Source organism: Stegodyphus dumicola, chromosome X2 (assembly GCF_044657685.1).
Source record: "Stegodyphus dumicola isolate Sdum_Otavi_A_Nest chromosome X2, ASM4465768v1".
Classification (NCBI taxonomy): Eukaryota; Metazoa; Arthropoda; class Arachnida; order Araneae; family Eresidae; genus Stegodyphus; species Stegodyphus dumicola.
This window is the reverse complement of record NC_140781.1, coordinates 156,615,688-156,640,439: the sequence shown is the minus strand read 5'-3', so window position 1 is coordinate 156,640,439 and position 24,752 is coordinate 156,615,688. Positions and strand designations below refer to the sequence as shown.

General features: G+C 32.6%; 1 protein-coding gene across 3 annotated transcripts in view; it reads right to left on the bottom strand.

Moving 5' to 3' along the window:
- Nucleotides 1-24,752, bottom strand: part of LOC118188811 (sodium- and chloride-dependent glycine transporter 1-like) — a 121,921-nt gene that overhangs the window by 57,484 nt on the left and 39,685 nt on the right. Inside the window, exon 1 of one of the 3 annotated variants that reach the window (XM_035359324.2) lies at nt 17,389-17,543. The exons of the other annotated variants lie outside the window; for them this stretch is intronic. The gene's annotated coding sequence lies outside the window, so the exon portion shown is untranslated. Of the gene's footprint in view, nt 1-17,388; nt 17,544-24,752 lie in introns of those variants that run through there. 3 annotated transcript variants of the gene reach the window in all.

Genomic DNA, 24,752 nt, shown 5'->3' with positions numbered 1-24,752 from the left:
GTTAAAAATGTGATACAAGTTTCATTAAAAAGATTTTTTTTCATCTACCTAACAATACAAATAAGAAGTTTCTGAGTTTTTTGGTTTGTTTGTTAAAAGAAGATATGCGAGAAAAATTGTTTTGACATTAAATTTAAAAAAATCTAGATCGAATTTTGAAACACTCTCTTCAACACGTTGCATTATCATCTACAAACAGTGTGTATACAACATTTGAGCTCAATAGCTGATCAGGAAGTAGGTTAAAAATCGATGACAAACTTTCGACCATAGCGATAAACATCATGAGCGAACTAAAAAAAGCTTATAAAAAGGAATAGGTTTCTTTTTACACAATTGACTGAAGACCACCATAGGGAAAAACGGGATAACTCTAAATCTTTAACTAAGCTGATCAACAGGCGCGCGTTTTATTGGAGGTACTAAGGCAACGAGATACACGTTTTTTTTTCCTTCTGACGTAAGTTTTAAATAACTCAATCATAGTCCATTCTGAATTATAGTTCAGAAATAAGACTGCTGTTTGTTAAGACCCGAGCCGCAATTTGGCCATGCCTGATATAATCCCTAAAACATTGTAGAGACATTAGGTACTTTTTGGAAGCAGGAGAAATGAAAACTTTGCAACGCCGTCGCCGGTAATCGAACCGAGGACCTCTGGAATACGCGCCCAGTGTGCAGACCACCACACCACGAAGGCATACCAAGAAGGCGGGTGAAATACCTTATAACATTACTTGCAGCTTTCACGAAATAAAAGTTCACAAGAAAAATGAATATAATTTTGAGTAATGGATTTTGAATAGAAATATTCCGTGCTATACACGGATTTAGAAAAGTACACAAATAACGGAAATATAATTATTTCAGCTCTAATGATTAAGAGCATTTTCGATACCATTTCATATTACCTTTTGTTTTTTATGCTTCACTTTTGTAATTGTCTAAAGAGAGATTAATAGTTCATTTCTTGAGATTAAGCAAAAGTAGTCAGACAATTAATATTTCAAGTTTGTTATTGTTCTTTAAACTTATTAACGAACAATAAAGAACAACAGATGCAAAAAATTACAGAATTGTAACATACCGAGGAAGTAGTTCTAAATATCAGGATCTATAAGTAATTTAAATCATTCGTCTGCTTTTAATTATTATGCAGCTAAAAACGCATTGAATAAAGTAGTTTATAGGTCTATTAGACTTGGATTTCTTTAAAATCGGGCATTTATATAAAGAAGCACATTTAGAAAGGATCATGAGAAAGCCTAACTGCAAATCATATATTTTACATGTAAAACTGAAAACTAAACGTACTGTTTGAATTAATAAAAACAAGCAAAATGTACAAGATTTTTTTAGATCCAAAAAATACAGGATCAGTTTATAGAACTTACCAGCGCAAAATGTGCAGATTGCGTACGATGAGCCAAACCTATCGTGAAACGTCCGATGTCTACAATACCTACGTAAAAATGATTTCAATACATCACTCATCACGGAGCTGCGGAGCTTCATTCGCGAGGGAAAAAGAGAAGAAAAGGATACCGTAACACGTATCTGGTCTGGGAAAAAAAGATTCTTTGCCACATGGGAAAGCCGAAAAAAACTATTCTACGAAAAAATGAGTAAGAAAGGTGAAATTAGAATGTTTATGGCATAAACAGAAAAATAGGACTTCTGAATTGGAAGGGAATTCCTGTACGTTAAAAGTCCTAATCTCGTTGTCGGCCTTTTTGAGAGAACATGAAGAAAGCGAAACGTTCAGAGAAAAAAACAATTTGATGTTACTTGAACATGTATTTAGTTAATTAACTTTATCTTTAGTAATTAATAATTAATCTTTACTTAATAACAAAATGAAAGAAATTAAAGTTCCGCTTTCTATTATTTTTTACATTTGTTATCAGATTTTGGGAAGCAACCTTAGGCTCAACAGCTACCTTCTCCAAGCCTCGAGTCCTTAATCTGTGTAGAAATTCTAAGGACATGCTGTATTATTTATAGTTTCTCATAATTAGTTTGCAATAAAATACTCAAAAATTATCCTATATTTATTAATCAAGGAAATGTTTCTAGTGTACGAAATAAGTAAACTTCCCCTACCCTAATGACTGTAGAGCTAACTATATAACAGATTGTTATTTTTTTCAGGTATAAATATTATAAATTTTTATAAGAATTCAAAACAATTAAAAAACAAAGTAAATAGTATGGAATAATGTAAACAACACTATTTATCTCATGCATTAGAAAAATGTGACATAATTAAAGCTACGTATTATTTCCGTCCTAAGCAGTTCTAATCCTGAATATAGAATGAAAATCCAAGCAATTCTGCTTCGGGTGTAAAATTATATATCATTAAGAATATGCTTTAGCAATTACAGAAACAATGCCTGTATCAATTAAACAGATTATCAAAAATTAAAAACAAATTATTTGAAATGCGTTTACTGCTTTTAAATCCACTCAGCTGTTAGCAATTACGGATTGATTACCTTCGGTTTTAGTTTGGTTTATTTAATTATGGCAAAGCACTCGAGGACTATCTGCCTAAGGGGAGGGATACCTTCGTGCAGGATTTTCTACCCCATGGGTATACGAGCGATGAACATGGGAAAACCCCTGAAAAAGCCTATGTAACCAGCCAGGATTCGAAGTCCGGACCAAACTACCCATATTCAGCGACTTTAAGGCTTGCCGCTGACGGGCTTGATTGCCTTCGAAAGATAGATCGAGCATCTTTTTAAAAATTACTCAACAAATTAAACATTTCGTCGTGAGTTTTGAACGAAATTCTATCGAATGCTATCAGACACAAGTTTCTTTCATTCAGGAACAAAAGTGTTTTTCGCCCAGCCGGTATAGTGGTTAGAGTCGCTGATGGCCGTGTCGAAGGGCACGAGTTCGAATCCCGGAGAAGGCATGGATGTTTGTAAATATATAGTGTGCGAGCGAAATGGAAACCCTCTAAATATGCGGCGAGCTGAAAATCCTCACGAGAGGTTGAGGGTGGAGGAAAAGGGTTGGGATACCCTCGGACCCGCCGCCCCGGGGGTGCTCTCCATCAAAACTGGGGCGGAACTGAACTAAATCGCTCTGTCTCCTGTAAAGTTCTCAAGGCTGTTACCAACTGCAGGCGTAATTTTTTGCTCCTTGCCACGACGAATTTTGTAGGCTTGGGCTGACTATATGTCAGATAAGTGAGCATCAGCAACAGCAACACAAAAATATTTTGGTACTTTTTGACAATCCGCTCCACCATGAAAAGTCGCAAACGTTCTGATGACTTTGTGAACAGGCGAAAAACATTTCCTTGTCACATCACAGACACTATTCTGTTCATAAATACGCATAAAATGAAGCATTTTATAGGATACATAAAATTTTATGAGGGAAAGAAATCGAAAGCATGTAACTCTACATTTACTCAAACACAAACGTGGTTACTCAAACACGTGCATTTGGCTGAAGGTATTTTCTCACTCCTTTCCGCATCCCTTCGTGGTGTAATTGGAAGCATCCTCGACGCTTACCCGAAAGGTCCAGGGTTCGAGTCCCCGAGAAGACACAGAACATTTCTTACATCTCCTGCTAAAAAAAATCTGATGGCTGTATAAACTATATATTCGAAAATTCCCAAAAAGCAGTATAGTTCTACCGCATTTGAAACCGGGCGTGCAGCTAATCAGAGAATGTCAATAGTATGGGAAGAGAGACGACTGTTTTTGTATTGACTGTCTAGTTGACGACTGTCTATTTCAGAAAGATTCCGCTAGGGCTGTATCTAAATTCAAATACTCGCTTAGTTATAACTCTCGAAACACGCTACTATAAAGTTACTCAGATTATGCAATTTCTTTCCAAGAATTATGCGATGAAAACAAACGAGTATTTTTCACACTCACATTATTCTAGATCTGAAAAACAGAGATTCAGATAGTTCATTAATTTTAAACTGCAAAAATATATTTGAAAAAAAGCCTTTTTTTCATTAATGTTATTTTTTTTCTTTGATTGAGTGAAATAAAAATTTTGAGACTATAGCATTATGAGAATGTTAGTCTCTACTACGCATGTTTATTTTCCTCAGATCCTTATTTCAAAAATCCCACGTATGTTGAGTTAATAATAAAAATTCTTAAATTTGAAATTTAAAAATTGTAAAGAATACAGATATCTCGTAGCCTTTAAATCTTTGCAAGATTTTCATGATCCTCATGCTTACTCTATTTTAGATAAAAGATTACAAAAAGAAAGCAAAAACGTCGAACTATTTTATTTAAAAGAAGTTGTGGATATGAAAAAGTGGATCAGAGATTATGAAAGAATTCCAAGTTTCAATAAAAACGACGCAATTTAGGTAAATGAAGAGGAAACTTAAATCAAGACTTAGTAATAATTCATTCAAGCTTCCTTAAGAAACTAGTCCATGCATTAATATTGTTGGCCTTGCAGGTGACAGTGATGAACTTCAAAATTCTTGATGCTTCATAAATTGCTCATTCTCCACGCCTTGAGGCAAGAATGATTTTTATGGGCTAAGTGACATTCTTAAGCTCAATTAGTTTCATTTATCAGGGAGAAAAAACTCTTTTAGGATGTTTGAAACATCCAATAGACTTGAAAGGTATAATGTTAAGTTAAATGTACTAATGTGTAATCGAGGTGTTAAATTTACTCTTGTTGCGCATCTGAGTTTTTTGTATCAAATTTTACATTGAAAGGCCTAAACGCAAGCATGAAATCATTTTCAATTAAACGTCTCATTCATGTTTCCAACACAGATTCATCTTTTCAAAACTGATTTGCTTTAAAAGCAGTAATGCATTACTAGGAAAATTACGCCTGTCTAGATTAAGCAGTTAGTTATTTATAGTGCCTTTAAACGAAAAATAAAGCGAACGCATTTATTAAAAAAAGTACCGACATAAATCGACAACTAGTATTAATCAGAAATTCATTTAATCAAAAAATAAATACTTCAGAAAGTAATAAATAAGAGGAGGAAATACAGCTTACAAACTGTTGCATCATACTGTTGAACCTAAATTCCTTTTTTATCAGTACATTATGTAAATTATAATCTGGAAAGGGATCTATTTCATATCAATTCTCCAGAAAAGTTGTTCTTTTTTAAATTCCGTTTTTACTGATAGCTATTACTGAAAAGCAGATAGTCGGAGACTAATTCTACGTATGAGCTCGCATCAGCAATCCATGTCAGCCGCCCATTAGGTTGACTAAATAGGATAAACGCAGAAAAAGGCTTACTCTTTTATTGATAGTGTTTAATAAAAATGAAATAAGTGTTTAATTACTCCTGAAAAAAAAAATTCAGTATTTATCCCCTCAAGGTCGTAAGTAAAACAGAATAAAATGAAATACTACGAATGCATAGTCTTTCATCGTACGGCGCAATCCTTTTTCTTTCGTAAAAATGTGGCGGTCGCAATTTTTTCTAAGACGCCGTCTGCTACGTTTATAAACACTACTACCACAAGAAGTGATTACGGATTGCATCATGAAACGTCGAATGTCATTGAAATACGCTTCCATTCATGAAAGATCGCAGCACTGCACCATTGGGTGATTTGGAGGTGTGTTCATGAGCATCAACGAGATCAAAAGGTCAGTCTTAAGACGTTGATTGTGCAAAACGATCTGCCATTTCAAATGGCACGTGTGTGCAATCCGAAATCACGCGAAACGTATAAACAAATCAAGTTCAACGCATTTCATGATACACTGCAAAAAATGTATTATCACTCAATTAAAGAAAAATACCGATTAACCCTGTACCGGGTGCATCACCAACAATCATAAACACACACACAGATTTTAGTAGTCTGTGTGGCGCCAAATGTAAAATTAGAAATTTCTTTCTCTGATAAGCTCATTTTACGTTTACATTGTAGAGTGAGAGTTCGTATTTTAACTTTGTCGTATCATGCAGAATTTCCGATTAGTGTTGTTTCAAGTAAAGTTTGGAAGCATATTTGTTGCAGATCAAGTCACTGATCGTTTTGGGGTGAGTGTGATTGGCAGACATTTTCAGAGCTGGCTGATACTCTGCAATAAAAATTTCCCTGATTTTTGAAAAAAAAAATATGCAAACATTATTTGCCGGTTCAGTTAAAGTATTTAACGACTTCTTAACAAAACGTGAATGAAATACACGACTTACTATGAAATCTTTCATAAATTTTTAAATGTGTAAAAAATGAATGGGAAGAAAATTTTTAAATTTTCTTTTTAGAAACAAATTCGAATACAAAATTTTCAGCATTCATGAACCAGTTAGGAAAACGAAATTTATATACCAGTTACGTAAATTCTCATCTGGATATTTTAAACAGGTTGTTATATTAGATGTTTTAGAATGTTTAATAATGAGAGGACATGGGAAACAATAAATAAGTAAATTTCACATATGATGAATATTAAACCCATAATATTGTGATTAGGAGGAAATACATTACTTTGGAAATAGCAAAAAATACGCAAATAAATTACATTAGAAAAGGGTAGAAAAGCATTAAAAGACCTATCTGTTTGTAAGTTGGAATAGAAAACTGATTTTATTATTTGAATATATGTATATATATACCATTAATTTGAAAGAAATTGTTCTCAAATTAATGGCACACATGAAAAATTATAGTATTTTTTTAGATAAGATTTATTTGTGGTGTTATTCGTTTATTCGTCTTTAATCAATATTTCAACTTTCTAATTCGTAAGATGGAACTAAAGTATTTTTTTCTTTTCATTTTAAAATCATTTTGAAATATTATATGTCTTAATCAAAGTTATAGAAATGTTTTAACTTTGTCAATTAACGTATTATCCAGTTTTTCAAAGGTAGGATTCCAATCTGAAAGAAAGTAAATTACGGTAACAAATCATTAACATAATATCATTTAAATCATTCCATTATATAGGAGAAACGGTTAAAAAATACATTGGTTGGCAGAAACGTCCCTTATGATCCCTAATATACAAGGTGTCCCAAAAGGTTGTTGCCAAATTTAACTTGCTGGTCTGTCATACCATGACAAACAAAAGTTACATAGAAAATTGTGTCCGAAAATGTGAACGGCGACAGCTAGAAGGCAATGTTCGCAGGCTTATAGAAGAGTGAAAAGTGTAATCATTTCAGGCATGGACGTTGCAAGTGAAGGATGAATCGGTTTACTAACTCACTTCTTTATGGGCATTTTGCGTGACATTTTGTGAAAAGAGTGTTGCCGGATCTGATGCCGGATGACGTTCAAGCAGCTACACGCCGAACATCCGGTTTCAGCGTGATGGAACGCTTGCACATTTTAGCAACACTGTGTGGGAACACTTCGATAGAACATATCTTGATCGCTGGATTGGCAGAATCGGACCAGTCGCATGGCCACCGCGATCCTCCGACCTGAATTCCCCGTGGGGATACATGAAGTCCATGGTGTACGAGATGACCGCAACATCGGACACGGATCTCGTCGCCAGGATCGCAAAAGAAGCGGCATGTGTCCGTGATGCACCTGCCCATTCTCAACAGGTCCATGAATCCATTCGTCGACGTTGTGAGGTATGCAATTTGGCGAATGGAAGGAATTTTGAACATCTTCTATGATTTAACCATGCTCTTTAATAAATATTATAGTGATATCTTTTCTCGATATACTTTCTCCTCCTCTTCGCTTGTAAATATGGCCCTCTAGGTTCGCATTTTCGGACACAAGTTCTTGTAAATCTTGTTTATCAAATCTTGTTTGTATACGTAAATCTTGTTTGTCATGGTATGACAGACAAGCATGTTAAGTTTGGCAACGACGTATTAAGACACACTGTATTTTATTATCTTGCAAATTCTGCATCATTACAAAAAGGCATAAAATTTTTGGATAATATACAACAATTGTGCCTTATGCAGATGACGCAGATGTCCTTCAGTTGGTTAAGTAAAAGAACTTTATAATTCTGCAGATATCAGGGACAACATCAAACAAGAGTCATTTTAAGGGAATGTCGTTCTTTATCTTAGGGATTACCAACAACTACATGCATGACTTTGAGTCGTTAGACAAATGTTATTTATGCAAAAAATACAGTTTATAGTTATTATAAATACATACAAATTTACATTTATCATAAATTAGCATTTCCAATGACAATATTCAGTTTGGTTGATTTTGCTTAATATTTACTCTTCAGAATAACTTACGATAATGGAACAGATATCTTAACTTGTGGCGGGATAATCTTGAATTATAATTCTTCAGGGTATTTTCTGGATTCTGGGAATATTCTTAGATTTTTACAAACACCCGATATGACAGTTCCTCTCCATGCCGTTATGTAGGCATTTTTATAGTATTAGAATAAAAGTATGGCCAATAGACAAAAACACCAAATAATAAGTAAATAAATAAATGCTATATGGTTTTAAAGACACGTGCAGGCTATAGAAATTCGTAACATAATTGAAAACGCAGTAAAATTATTGAATAGCCCACTCTAAAAAGTACTACAGAACAAAAACACGTGGCGGAAAATATTGCAAGAAATATTTTGTCGAAGGACAGTTATGTGATGAAAAAATTATTCACTGAAATATAATGTTTAGAAAACTGTTTATGAGCTGAAACGTTTACAACGTTCGAATAAAAAAATCAAATTCAGACGATATGGTTCTAGACTTTTTATTATTTTCAGAATAATAATTTTTCTTTCTAATCTGTCACATTAATAACTAAACTGTACTTTGTTAGATCTAATATAGAAGAAGAGAGTTTGGTTTGATAAAGAATAATTGATCAATTTTATACATAAATACCTAATTAAACGCCAACACCGGAAAATCTGTGGTAACCAGGAAATAGAATATGGCTGAATTGTACGAGTTTTGTGTTTAACCATTTGCTCAAGGGGAACGAGAAATTCTCGAGGAACATACAAGGAGCGTATAATCAATTTCTTTTAATTTAATTTATTTATTTAACAACATTGTTTAATCCTGGATTGCTTTTGGAATAGTCTGGGTATTTTAAATTACGACTAATATACTCAACCACATCTGTTACCTTTCCTGCATCAAGGCACAGATGATATTTTATTTGGGTAATTCTTCTAGTTGCACATTTTAACTTAATAAGACGACTGACTGCGTTTTTGAAGTGTTTACATAGTACAAGCCAAATAAATAAGACAAATGAGTATACAGTTATGTTCCTTATATTACGACCCGATTCCAGACTGACAAATGAGTTGACAGCGAAAATGTTTCAGAATATTTTGCCCCTTTATTTGTAAAGTAAATAGAATCAAATTCCCTCATGAATTCATCGCAAGGCTTTCGAATATTTGCCGTCTTTATCTACCGATCTTTATTAATAGTCATTACATGAAAGCAAATTTAATGTTCCTAGTTTCGACTACTTAAATGAAGTGCTTCGTAAACAAAGTATCTTGTAGGAAAAGCAGTACTTTTCAGGAATGCCTGTTTCATTCAATAACAGTAACACGTTTTATAACTAAGTTCGTAAGGTTCCTTTCGGGTAATTAATCAGTTAGTTTATGCTTTGGAATTTTCATGTCATTTCTCCCTCCCGTTTTCCTGCCGGAATGCAAATTAGTTCGCATGTCTTTATATGGTGAGGTTTCAAGATTGTAAGACAAAGCGTGTTCTGCTTCTCGAGGCCACGTTACTAGGTTGCTAGATAAAGTAAAATTTCTAGTCTTCAGCCTTGCATTACAATTGCTCGTAGTGAGTATCGACGCTGGTTAAGTTTTAAGCCAACTCTATGTTAACCGACTTGGGCAGCTTTCGGCTTTGAATTTAAATTTTATATTTGATTTACTGTATTTACGTATTTATACTATATTGGAATTGGTAGGCTGAGTTGTAAGCATCAAGTGTGCCTTCTGTTCTTACTTAGTTTTAAATAAAGGGTCTTTTACACCCTTATCAAGTTTCAGTGATTATTTTGGACTTAGAGAAAATTCGTTTCCAGTCTATCTAAAGTTTAGTTACAGTTTATGACTACTGTTAAGATTTCTAAACTTTATAGTGGCGCCAAAACAAAAGAACCGTGTCTTAAGAAAATTCAGCGTTTAGTCTGGTCTCCTCAATGTTGCAGGCTTCACCGGCACCAATAAGCCCCATAAAGGAATTTATATATATGGTGGATACGGTGACAGTTTCGATGAAACAAGCAGTAATTTTTAACGGCGGAAGTTCGGTAATCAAATTTTTTGAACAAGTGGACTTGCATTTCTTGCTTTTTCCAATCGAAGGAATGCATAAAGTCACCATAGCAACTGCCGCATTTCGAGAACAGGTCCTGAGTTGAAGCAAATACATCAGCAACTACAAACATAAAATATTTAAAACCACCATTATAAAAGCTTCTCTCATGGTGAAAAATAGGGCGAAATTGGAAGCAGAATTGTTTAGCAAATACCAGCTCTAAGTTGAAAAACTAACGGAGATTTTATTACGAAAAACACAGTTAGTAAATTTATTGTATGGGAAAAAGCGTAATGTGGAAACCATTCAAATTATATTACATAGGATATTGCAGCAAATACAGAATCTTTTCGAACTGAGAAAGTAACCCGAATACGCTCGAGAGTTTGTGTGAGCTCGCGTTAAAGTTTGAAAGCAGAAGGGTTTTAGAAAGGGAGCATAAAATCAGGATACGGCCAAATACGGATAGTCTTATAGTACAAGGAAGGCAACGGTCTGACGGTAATAAACGTTTTGAAAGTAGAAAGAAATTTTCAACCGCAAGTGTCGATCGTCGAGAAAAGTCGCGAGAGAGAAAATAGGGAAAGAAAGCAATACTAATTTTAATAAGGGGTACTGAAAGGAATGGGATACATTTACCCCGGAGGCAAGAAAATCTCTCCAGAATTCAACTAAATACGATAGTTATAAAAAATTTGACTCTGTTTGTAATTCAAACTTTCTTAATTAAAATGGGGATGCACTATTGGATATGGTTCTCATAGCTGTTTTCTTGGGGGGGGGGATAATTTTTATCGATGACATTTTAAACGACATAAAATGTTTGAGGTTGAAGGAGCAAAAATTATTGCCACCCAAGGTAAACAGTGCACATGTGCTGGAAAAGTCACATTATACGTTCAGATAAAAAGTGAGCAGCAGAAAGTAGTTTTCTTCGTTGTGAAAAATCTACAAGCTCCAAGCCTTAGCGATAATTCGCCGTCAGTCTGTCTATACTTACATTTTATGACTGCAAAGAACTTTATAAGTTAATAAAATCTGGGAACAAGTTGTCATCTTCACTCATATAGTTTTTGAATGTCTAAAGAAATTATTCGCAATCAAAATTTGTCCAGCTCATAACTGCTTTGTTTTCCAGTGAGATCTGTAGAGAACATTAGGCATTTTATTTTGGAACACCAAGACTTGACAAAATGTGCAAGTGCGGTCGCCGGGACTTCAGATCTTCCGATTCCTATTTGGACGTGCTTTCTAGTTAAACGACGAAGGCACGCGGTAAGGACGGAAAAAAACCTTACATCCCTCCCATTTAGGTTGTGAGTTAGTGGGGACCCAATCGCCAATCATGGTGGTTTTCGTTCACCATCTTTTAGTTCTGGCACAACTTGTACAGGCATTTTATTTTGGAGCAGTAATCGTGAAAAATATGCAGTGCCGTCACCGGGATTCAAACTCCGGATCTCTCTATTGCTAGACGAAAGTGCTTTCCAATTTCATTACAAAGGCACTCAGTAAGGAAGCAAAAAAAAAAAAAAAAAAAAAAAAAAAAAATTACATAGTTACTTCACATAGAATATAATTTTATTCTTTATTGTTGAACTATGAAATCAACTATTTATATATTTATTTGTATAGCAATGCAATTACTACGCTTTATGGTATAATAATATAATGAACCCTTTCTGAACTAAAAATATGTGATAAAAATTATCTTGATATTAAAGGAGTGTGTATACTTTAAATTTACTATATTTATGACAATAAACCCTACTGAACAACTTGATAATGGGATGAAAATTATCGTTTGTAATAACTGCTCTAATTGATTCATCAGCAGAAAGAATTTAAAGGTGAAAGAAAATTAAGGTGAAGATGTGTGAAAGAAGCTATCATTTTGACACGAATGTCTTTAAAAATCCCAACAGTTGCGAAAAAACTGTAACCGAAAGCTTATCACTTCTAGTGATTGATTGAAGGAATTAATGTAAATAATTGAAAGTTTAGTGGCTTTATGTTGGAATCCTGAGCTCGAACTGCGTAGCTGTCTGTCACGTTTCCTTCATTCGTCAGGTTCCCCGATTTCTGTCAGTGAAAGCCACATTTTTTTGTGTACATGTTTTCCTTGGTGTTACCATTTTTTCCAGAAATTCATTTCACAACATATTATGACTCATTTATACCGGGTCGTAGATGTACTCAATGCAAAAGTTACAGCTAATCTTAGAAAAGTTTGTTACCTAAACATGAGATAGATTACAAGTGGCACTCATTAGCTGATTATGAACAAAAACAAATCTGATCACCTTTGCGTATTTTGGGCACGAAACTACCACTGCGCTGAGATAATAATGAAATATTCTACTCTTCTAAGAAATTAAATTTAAATGGCAGCTTTAATTTGAGGTATTTTATTAAAATTTTGCTTAGAAAATAAATCAAACTCATTTACATTTTCTTTTAGAAAACAAATCAAACTCATTTACAATTTTTTAAGTATTATTATCATATTACAACTATTTTGTCACACGTTCACCATAACTCCAATGGCAAGCCTTTTCTTACGTATTTGATCAAATTCAATTTTTAAATCGCTGCCACATATCAGTTAAGTCCTTAAATAAAAAATATCGTTAAGATAATGTAAATGAATGATTTCTTCAATGAAAAGGTACTTGCATTAAAGTTAAGCTATGTCTTTGATTAAGGTATCCATAAAAATTATGCAGAATTATTGGTTGGAAGTGAATTTCAAGTACGTCTAATGCATTTTAACGCAATTATCCAAATAATAAATTATTTAGATCTCTTCATAAAAGCTTCCTATAATTATTTGGATTATTTAGTTAATGTATCTGTATTGAATAATCTATTTATTAAGTAAGGATCCACTCCAGTTGATTCCTGTCTTTGCAACCAGATGGGTAAGAAGGAGCAAGTGTATCGATATAATTCTTGATAAGTTGGGGTCTTTAAAATTTCATTTTGAGATTGTTTCATCAACATGTGATAAACATCTAGCTAGAGAACTCCAGAAAATTTATAAAGATCCAATAGATGAGTTGTTAATTCGTAGCTCCCATTTTATCAGACTTTAAAAGAGTCAATTTAATTCTTCAAAGAGAACATGCTGATCACTGTAAATTCCTCAGAGAACTTAAAGATTTTATACTTTCTATGCTCAGATGGATAAATTACTATGAACATATAAATCTTGCAGTTGACATGACATGTGCGTCTATTTATTTATCAATAGAAAATGTTGATTTTAGTTATTCCTTTTTATCTCATATGTCAAGTAAAGCTAATGAAATTTCAACATAGTCTCAAAGTATTATTTATAATATATATCATGAATTCTTAAAAATTGCATGCAGGAAACTTCTTAAACGTATTCCTCCAAATTACACATAATTTAAAACAATTTTGAAATGTTCACCCAGTAAATACCTCACTCAAATTCGCCCTCAAAATCTTCCCTTGCAAATTAATCTAGATTAGAGATAATTTAAACCCATTGCAGCCAACTGCTCAACATTTACTGGAATAATATATTTCCTTCTTGAATTCAAAATGATGGCTCATTATTCCGCAGCCAAGCTCTTAAAATTAAAGATGCTCACAATCCTGTGTTAATAATATAGCTTCATTTGCTTTAAAACTTTAGAGTTTTCCAATAAGTAACGCAACTGTAGAAAGGGTATTTTCAAGAGTCATTTTGATCAAAACCAAACTTCGAAATACAATGTATTTGGAACTCCTGGATTCCATACCTTCGAATAAAGATGTCATTGGAAGAAAACGAAATATGCAGTGCTAACTATCCATGCTTATGTATACCTCAGGTATTTAAAAAAAGAAATGAAAGCATATTAAGAAAATGAACAGGAAAAGGAGCTATTGAATTCAATTTTCTTTTAAATAACTGCAAAATCACAAATGCACACTTTTATATGATTTTTTCTCTTTGATCCATAGTAGATTGATCAAGTATGTTATAATAATATGGTCGGTAATATATATATATTTTATTTCAGTTAAAGCTACCGCCGATTTATTTAAAAATGATATATTTTAAAAGAATAATTTTATCAGGATTAATTATATAAAAAAAATGTGGAATACTTCAATGTGAAAAATTTATTTTTCTATAAAAGTAGATAAGATATCTTCATAGTACAGTGGAATATGATTACATTAAATCCTTTCGAATCAGTCACTTCTGAAAATAGCCACTGTTTATTAGAACATACGTAATTAACATTAGCTCGATGAGATGATTACCTTCCCAGTAAATTTAAAATTTTCTGGTATCCTGAGTGTTTACTACGTTTGTTCTATAATATATTTTATTTCAAATGCTATTTGATTTGTTTTAAAATGAAATATTTTTATAATTATATGCTATCTAAGCAAAACAGAATTATAACTTAAGAAGTTGAGGTATGAATATCTGTTTATAATTGAAATAACTATCTTATTATAGCTATAAAATTACAAGACGACGTTACTTGTATCCTTTTTTTTATCAAACATACTGCAAAAAAGTGCAAAATTGCAGCTTGTAAAACTTCTTTTAAACTCAAGAAGACTGTATTTTATATTGATAGATAAGCCAATTCCGTATAAACAATAGCAATCGAAGAAAAATAATGCAGAAGAGTGCAAAACAGAGGGTTATACACCTTAATACTGATATTGATTGATGAGTTTAGTGTTTTACACATTTTGTTTTTAAGTTCCCCCCACCCCCAGTTCTGTGGTGGTAACGAACTGAAAGAAAGAATTCTTAATCTGCGCGCCATTCATTGGATACTCAAACAGGAAACGAAATGGAATTGATTCTCCTGATTATATTATTGATAAGATCTAAACAATCGAAAAGAATTAAAAGTTAAAGCAATAGCATATTTCTAAAAAAACAGTACAAAAATTTAGCAGTGAAAAACAAAACTTTCATAAGTAATTAAAATCTGATAATATTAGAGAAGTCCACCAAGCAGAAACGAAAATTAACTGCCATTCACAATTAAAATGTTCACAATTAAAGCATTCACAATTAAACAAAAAAATACTGATTTAAAAAAATTAATTACAAACTTAAAAAAATTAGTGCAAAAGCGCTAACAACCTAAACGTGAAGAATCACTTAAAAATGGATATGCATATCTCAGTTTAAAAGTAAAAACCTAAATTAATGAGAATTAATTAAAAAAGAGATGTATATTTAGACAATGGAAAATGAGCAGCAAAATTAGAAAATTTCGTCAAATCTAAGATACGTAATTAAAACCAATTAGAATTGAATTACAGTCCGTAACTTACGGAACCAATAGACAGTGAATTTGTGATGATGTCAAAGATCATGTGAATATATAAACCTATGACGTCATAAACTCACGTGATCTGTGACGTCATTTGCGGCTTGCTGACTCCTCTTCTGCTACTTTAGTTGTAACATTTTTGACAATACTGCGCTCGGCCACTGGTGGGTGTTATGTAGATGGATACGAACTTAATAAGCATTTTAACTTAGAAGCCTAAGCTCTGAGACATTCGTTCGATTGTTTCTCATGCATTTGACCTAAAATTATTTAAACTGGTGCTGAAACAGGCAAATTCAAAGCACGCTTTCGTCTTCATGAAATATATAAGTAATTTTGGTTAAGACATTTATAAGAAAAAGAGAGATATTCAATTTTAAAGTATTTTGCTACGTCTTTGAAACAAATTTTATGATGTACGTGAAAACTGTGGGAAGTAAATAAATGTTTCCTGCTTAATGCAGTCAAACGAAAGTCATTCCTAGTCAGAGTTCCTAAGCAAACTCTATTATTTTGAAAAAGTCATATAGCAGCATGTCAAGGGGAAGTAGCTTTTCTGGATGTGATTGACCGCATTCCGTCACGGATTAGTCCAAGGAAAAATAAATAACTCTTTCTCCTAATAAGATGTCATTTATATCAGATTTTCTATTCAAGTAAAAAATAATGTTCAGAAATATTAATTTAAAATTGTACAAGTATATTTTAATATACTTGTACAATTTTAATCATATGATATGTGTAATAAAGTAAGAATTTCACCTCAGCAAACTCTTTTTGTCATTTCAGTCTTCAGTTCGATCTTGATTCAGAGAATATCAATTTTGGTTTACCATTATAGAAAATATTTCCTTACATTTGGCATTTTTGGGATCTGCTCTCACGATCTGGCTAACAAATCACTTAGTAAAACGTGGACGAATTATTGTTTAGTAGTAATATGTAGAAATAAGATGCCTCTGCTACATATTTCAAAACTTATTCTTTGCGCATAACAAAGTGAATTAAACGTAATTTGACATAGTTCATATCAAGAATTTCGAGATTATTTTTGATGTATTTACCCAAATTCCATAATCCGTACGTTTTATCATAATAAGATGCAAGAAATGTAGATATCTTAACCGTTGCTTATATATGTTACGATTTCCGACAGTCTGTGTAAACTGTTAACATATGATATGATTTCTTTTATTGCTTTCAAAGTGAAGACAGTTCTATCAAAAATAATTGCTTAAGATGTTTTTCAAATGTCTACAAATATTTTGTTGAACAGAGGCAAAAAAAAAAAAAAAAAAAAAAAAAAAGATTTTTTCACTTTAAGAGCTTGTAGAAACGTGACCTAAATTGTATTAAATTTATTTCCATTTAATATCCGTTTTCTGCGTATGCTAATCTCCACAGATAATCACGTTTTACGGGAATCAATTATTTAATGCTTAAATTATGCTTGAAATATAAAACAGAATCTAACTGAAATGCAGGTTGTAACCAGCCTTGAACTAAATTAACTGTGGATACACTTTATTATTGTGGGTAAACTATGTATAGCATTTGGTTGAAAGCTGAATTTTTACAACGCAGCGGTATCTGAATTCTGGATACTAAACGGCTTATTGACTTTTTTTTTTTTTTTTCGTTTTTCAAAGCACTTCATAAATCATAAATATTGTTGTGATAATATAAAAAATGAACTATACTAAAATTTTAAAATTTTCATTGATAGCCAACTTCTATGCTAGGAAGCTGCATAAACATGCAGGCTGTAACGCAATGCATGTACACACAGGAAATGAGTACAGATAAAAAAGTAATGCAACTTACTTTAAGTTGACTTTTTTCGCCTTGAGAGTTTTACTCGTATACAATAATCGGCGTTTCTTTCAGTTACGAAATGAATAAGAACATCGAAAAAGGGATTTTATGCTCTCGCTGAAAGTGAGACAGGTGTGTGTACAGCTGAACGTTAACTCATGCACGATCAGTTGACGAGACACTATTGGGCAATCTGAGTTTGTTTCCAAATACGGTGTAAGAATTAAAGCCTTTTTCACTCTATAATCCTGATCTATTCACACTGGCGTATTTTCAGATCAGGTGGGATCAATTTGTTTTATGAGCGACCCTGGGGTGATAGCAATAAGAGATTAAAACCGTTTAGGAGCCGAAGCCCATGGTTTTTCATACTGGGGAATTCGGAGGTAAATACAAACTATGGCGTAGGAAAACTGGATATTTTTTTATTTATTTATTGAAGCTGGGACATGCAAATACCTTGGCCTAATTGCTCTAAAAATGAAAAAGTAAATGAAACCTTTTGAACTGGTTTATGAAGCGTAGTAATTGAGAATGAAATGTGTGTAAAATTAGCTTCCTTGCACCCAATCAGGATTTGATTTTATAATGAAAATAATTATTTTTATAATAATTATTATTATAAAATAATTATATTATTATTATTATTATTATTATTATTATTATTATCTTACCTAAACTAAAGGAATAATTAAGCTCACAAAATTGAGAATGAGTTTTTGGTCAGCTGAATGAATCAGTTAGTCAGCTGATAAATAAACAAAAACACAACACAGCTATTTGCTTGAAAGTATGCACATAATAACGTTATATTAAAATTAAGACTAATATAATACAGTGTTGTAAAATGACATGGCAATGAATAACAGTAAGATGAACTGACGCATAAATCTTAACTTCATATAGGAAGCGTTCTTTGACTTAAAGTGTTTACAATATTCATTACATGAGTGTTTACGTCCCCCAAAAAAGTTTTGTAGCGATATTTATTATAATATAATAATATTAATTTAGATGACAGAGGAAATAGTTTAAACGAAATTTAAAAATAGATAGATAAATAAATGGAACTTGAAATCTAGTATTTTAAGTTCTAGCTTAACATCTGAAAGCTGAGATTAAACATACACTTATAGTATGAAATCCGCGATAAAAAATTTGGAGATGAGATTTTTAGTAATGAAAATATTTGTTCCTGATTTCATATGACACATAAAATATTGACACGCACATAACAGACATTATCGCGCATGCTTTGGGAGCTGTTATTTACTAGCTGAAGATAATCTGTGAATTAAAAAGATACTCTCTCTCTCTCTCTCTCTCTCTCTATATATATATATACATATAATTTAATGTAAAGTATAAAGAACAAACGATTAAAGACCTATGGGGTCAAAAATTTTGCGCATTGTGCTGAAAAATTAAGGAAATTAGAAGATATGTATATATGAACAGCACGGTGGAAGGATTGCCATAACTTCCTATTTAGATAAGACGAGATTTATGAACTTTTTTCCCATCGCTTAGTGGAAGCAATTATCCTGCTTCTGGGGAATCCCGGTAAACGGGCTGGCTGCATGCATTTTTCACGTTTTATTCATCTGGAAAGCAAATACGAGTCAATTTCCTTTAGAAAGATGTCTCCGATGACATCCTTTTTCTTCGAAAGACAGCCATTATATGTTTTGCTTTAAGCAATTAATCAACCCACCTACTTCAAGTTGTTAAAAATGTCTAACCTTTCAAAAAGCGCATCTGAACTGCATGGCTCTATTATTAAGCGGATTTTTGACAATAAATACAACTGAAAATGTTTTGAAGATTGGGTCCAGTTTCAAAGATCTGCATATGAGTTGCTAATCTACAGCGTTTTGTGGCACATGGAATAATATAGATGTAGCTTAGCAATACTTCTCGAAAATAGAAAATATAAACTTTATTATCAGAAAATAAAATACAGTATTAACTTAGACTGCACTTTTTCTCCTTTAGAAATTTCTCAGTAAACCCTCTTAATAGTTAATAAATTTGTTTCTCTGTCGTATTCACTACTGTGAGTCTGAATAAGTCTAATAAACATAGATAGTTCTAGACGAATTCTAAGCCCGACAAAGGGGTTGGTTGCTATGTTTATGATTTCGTGATTTTTAGTGCGTAACAGGAATACGAGCCAGTCTCTGTTAGAAAGTCTTCCACGAAGACATCCTTTTCCTTACACAGATAGCTCCCACATGCTTGGATGTATTTGACAAAAGAACTAAACAAATTTTAAAGCTATATTCTAAGAATGCAAATATCATTGTAAGAATAAAGTTTGTAACATGTGACAAAATAATAACATGTTAAAAAAGGTGTCTTTACTATCACATACCTTCTACACTCAAAAAAGGCGGCAAAAAAGAAAGAGAAGAAAAGAAAAGCGTTTGGGCTGTTTATACCATCAGTAAGATTTCCCTTCAAAAATAGGCCGTTGATAATTAAGATTTGGGGAAAGTCAAATGTTATACGAAGGGTAGATTGATACCGCTAACTCCTCATTATTGACAAGTCTACGGTACTTTTATTTTACAATTAACATACTATTTAATAAGTGATTTAAACATATAGAACTTTTTCAGGTTTTCTTGTGTCAGCGGAAATCTTTCACGATGTTTTGAAAGTGTTCTTTTTTTTTTTTTTTTTTTTTTTTTTTTTTAGTGGTAAAACAATCGACTAAATTCACATTTGCTGAAGAATGGTTTTTTAATATTGCATCAAAATTTTCAAAAATAAAATAATATTTACAACTGATACCCTACTTATTTAGTTAAATTAAAACCCAAAATTTTGCTTATAGTTCTTATTCAATATTACGTCAAACTGGCAAATACATATATTATAAAAAACAAGCAAACAAAATATATTAATAAGTTAATGAGAGGAAAACAGCGAGTAATTTGACATTTCAATGTGTTTGTTTGATACTAAAAATAAAATATTCCATAACAAAGGTTAGTTTGAATATAGTGCAGCACATGTACACATCCAAGAAAGCATAATAAATAAAACAAGAGGAAAATATGAAGATAAAAAAGTATCAGAAATTCTAGCGATAATCATCTGAATTTTTATCATCTTCGGGTCAAACGTTGTCGAATGCGATCTCCCTTATCTCCTTTCCTTTAGATAGAGGATGAAACAGCCAGATTTCTGATATGAAGATTTATTTATTGCTTATAGAATTCTCCAGAAATCCAATAAAGAAGTACCGCAAAAGGCTCGAATATTTCTCGAAATTGTCATTCCTTGCATAAAGGTCAAGTATAGGACACAGATTTATTGGAAGTATCTCAAATCAGACAAGATTAACGTAATTGTCCTGTAACCCAATATATTACAAATAGTGCAACTGATATTTAACCACTCTCATCAGCAGATGACTCGTTTAATTGGGAAATAACGTGCAAGCTGTAATTTGTTTTTCAATATTATGGTAAGAGTAACTTATATCATAAGTATGTGGATTCCAGTAAGAAGTTTCCTAACATACGAAAGATCAGTTACACAATGCATTTCTTGAAAATGTACTTGTAATTCAATTTTATTGAACATCTTTCAGTTACAGATCGGTTATTTTGAATTTAAAGATAGTACAAAAGAAATTCGCAGTCGGTGAGTTATTTCACGGTACCAATATTTTTTTAAGGATTCATAAGCTGAAATGAAAATGCTTGATGATTCAAGAAGTGTTTTTAGAAAATTTGGGTAATTTTCCTTGATCTTATAATTAAAGGTCAATATAGACTTAAGTAAACCAATTCAAATTATTTAATGATCCTGTAAAAAAATACGAACAATTATTTGAAAGTGCAATCGATCGATTCGAGTACATATTGGGGGACAACTAGCTACTGAGCTTTCAACTTCAAGCAACATAAATTGGAGCCCAGCTTTTTAAAGTGGCGCCCAAGTAAAACTGAGCATTTTTTAGGAACCAAGATCTATTCTTCTTACTCGAGACCAGTCCAGCGTCAAATATAAAGGAGAGCGTGATGGTGTTTTTCAGTTTACGAAACTCTTCACAAATTTGTAGAGACATTTTTTTTTTTTTTTTTTTAAAAAGCAGGAGAGATGAAAAATGAGCAATGCCCTAGCCGGGACTCGAACCACAGATCTCTCGAATACCCTACGAGTGTGCTGACCACTACACCAAGAAGGCATGCTAAGAAGGAGGGAGAAAAAAATTTAATGATAAATACAGATTATGTTTTCTAAACATGAAACACGAGTTCGAATTGCACTTATGTCGCATCAAATTAACATCATTCTGAGAAACAGATATTTTGCAAGCCATGGGGAAGTTAAATATCTTTTATGTGGCGATAAGTATAACAACATATTGTAGCATTCCTTTGGATAGTCTTCTCAATAGCCGTTTCTTGCGTCAACATAAACTATTAAAAACTTTTTTATTATGGGAAGAATTATTCTGTTATTTTAGAGAGATGCAAATCATGGAACAGGGAATAATTACAAAACGCAATATAAACAAAGCCGATTTAGCTTCGAATCAAATATTTGCTATTATTTGCATGTCGTAGTCTATGAACCAATCTATCTTCGAACCACTGGCTCACATCTTTATTGGGATGGTAAAAGAGCATAAAATTCTTACAAATGTTTTAGTTTTCATGTAAGAAAAAAGACAAAGGATCAAGCGCCGAGCACAACTCATTACTTTATGGTTTTTCTGTCTTCGTTCGCTATAAAAGTATTCATTGTAGCATTGTCTTCTTTTTAAGGAGCTGAGCTTACCAGTCAACTTTAAAGTTTGATTTTTGATTAATACCGGCATATCGTCAACTAGCATTTCTTAATCCAGTATTATACAATTTTGAATTTAGCAGTGTAATTTAACAAAATTTTAAGAATGTTTATAAAACACTTATTGCATAACAGTTGTGTGAAACCTTTTATAGAACACAAGAAATGTCAGTCTTTATAATTTTAATTGCATAAATTTCATTGATGAATGTAATTAATCTTTTACTTTTGTTGACATTCAATGCATTTGCAAATGGCGGTTTAAAGAAATTTAAACACTCCTTAGGATTCGTATGGTTTCCTCATAAAAATCGCACTTTCATTTTACGCTTTTGTGAAGAGTGTTTAAGAATTATATGCTTTTACTTTTTTCTTTGCTAAAAAAAAAAGAGTTGTCAATGACATGAAACAATGAGCTGCATTGCTAAATGGGAGGGAAAAGCATAAGTGAACCTTATTGTTGTTGAAGAGAAAACATTTCAGGAATCAGTTCTTAGTAAAGCAATCAGAATGACATATCTTAAGATCAATCTATCATATTTCAGAGTATACAAATAGATTTTACAAAACAAAGCAGCTTTTAGGCAAGTACAATTTATTATGTTTATTCGTGTTAAAATTTTAGAGCAATTAATGAACCCATATTTTAGTAGAGAAACTCAAGTAAATTATTGTCATAAAACAATTTTCTTCCTTTTATCTACATAAAACCAACACCATATGTTTAATGTAAAAGAAAATAAATTTCCTTCTTAGTCATGTATTATATTAAAATAGAATCTAATATGTAGCAAATCATTAAATTCTAACATATTACATAAAAGTTCGAAAGCATGCATTGACTTAAACAAATTCATTTAAATGAAGTTTCTTCGAAGAAATATTTCTATTTTTGCAATTATTCCAAATAGATTTGAAACCTGTTTTTGACTATTAACGTCCCGAATTTCACCAAATAATTTTTAGTTAACATATTATAGAAGATGCATTTGTAAATTTTAAAACACAGTAGAGTTAGTCATTTTAATCTTTCTTCTTGCAATCGTAAATTTTATTTTAAGATCTATTCTCGGTTTTGTTATAAGGTATTTCTCCCGCCTTCCTAGCATGCCTTCGCGGTGTAGTGATTCCGCACGCTGGGCTGGTATTCCATAGGTCCGTGCTTCAATTCCCGGCGAAGGCGATCGCTCATTTTTCATCTCACCGGCTTTTCTAAAAATCCTGATGTCTCTATAGTGGCGCCCGAACTAAAAGGGTGTTGGATGAGTATAAAAACTATTTAAGAAATATCACAAAACACTTTCACTGAATATATATGTCTGTCCTTGACCTTTAAATAAACAGACATGCAGGATAAATATTTTAAGAAGATTTAAAAAAAGGGGGTCTCGAATTTCTAGTTTATGTTAATCAAAAGGAGAGCTATATGCTAATAATACACTTCAGATGGAAAAGTACGGAAATCTTAATTTAAAGTAATAATAAAATAATATTGTATGATCAATGCATTATCAACAAGATTTAAATAAATTAATTTATAAGGTATTTTTCCCACTTTCCTAGCGTGCCTTCGTGGTGTAGTGGTCAGCACACTGAGCCGGTATTTCAGAGGTACGTGGTTCGATTCCCGGCGAAGGCGATCGCTCATTTTTCATCTCTCCGACTTTTCTAAAAATCCTAATGTCTCTATAGTGGCGCCCGAACTAAAAGGGTGTTGGATAAGGTTTCTCTACACCCAGGATTTGGCCCCCTAAAAATTGGGTCCCCTGAAACCCCAGTCGCCCTTTAAAAAGGGGAGTATATAAAGTATTTCTACCGCTTTCCTAGCATGCCTTAGCGGTGTAGTGGTTCTGCACGCTGGACCGGTATCCTATAGGTCCGTGGTTCGATTCCCGGCGAAGGCGTTGCTAATTTTTCATCTTGCCTGCTTCGAAAAAAAATCTAATGTCTCTACAGTGGTCTACTTCCTGCATTTGGAAAAATTACTGAAAAAAACAATACTTCTACGCTTAAACCACTTCCTTTGTAAACACCAGCTTCTCTCCACCTACCAACATGGCTTTGCCAAAAACAAATATACTAAGCATGCTTTATCCGATCTACTCTCAACAACAACCACAAATCGACAAAATAATAAGCATTCACTCATCATATCATTGGATATACAAGGCGCCTTCGATAGACTTTGGTGGCCGGATGTTTATGAAATAATGACAGCTCTGAAATGCCCTTCTTTCTTTCTAGACATCATTAAAAGCTGTACAGATCACTCTGATCGCTCTGTACAGATCACTGTTATGGATACTGTTTTTACTCATCGTGTTTAAAAGGGATGTCCACAGGGATCCTGCTTGGGTCCTCTTCTATGGACCCTCGTCGCTAATTCTCTCCAGGAATTTACGGGATTACCAGATGTAAGAATCATAGCCTAAGCGGATGGTTTTTGAATCGATATAGGTGGTCGCCATGAAATTACACCCAAAGCTCAATTCTGTTCGGATAAGTTTCAAAATTGGTTTCGCCAACATAAACTAAGAATCTCAACTACCAAAACTAGAGGTCTACTT